The sequence below is a fragment of the Phaethon aethereus genome (genome assembly GCF_964289735.1).
Source record: "Phaethon aethereus genome assembly, chromosome: 5".
Classification (NCBI taxonomy): domain Eukaryota; kingdom Metazoa; phylum Chordata; class Aves; order Phaethontiformes; family Phaethontidae; genus Phaethon; species Phaethon aethereus.
In genome coordinates this window covers 17,886,181-17,886,456 of record NC_138579.1, presented here as the reverse complement: position 1 = coordinate 17,886,456, position 276 = coordinate 17,886,181, and positions in this window count along the sequence as shown.

Below are 276 nucleotides of genomic sequence, written 5' to 3'. Positions count from 1 at the left end.
GTTTCTATAAGTCTGTAAAAGAAGAAAAGAAAAATGACATTTGACTTACAAAATTTTTTACCTTGTTCTTAGCAATAAGTTAATCCATTCACTGTACAGAGCTGGCTTGGTACCAGTGATTCCAAGCCATTTGAATTCAGGGATACCGGCTTTCTATTTCAAGGAAGAAGACTCTGGAAAATTACTCAACTCACTGAAGAAGTTATGAAAGAATAAAAATTAAAGTAAAAGAGGGATGAAGTAACACCAAAGACGCCCTCATTAAGGTTAGGCTAC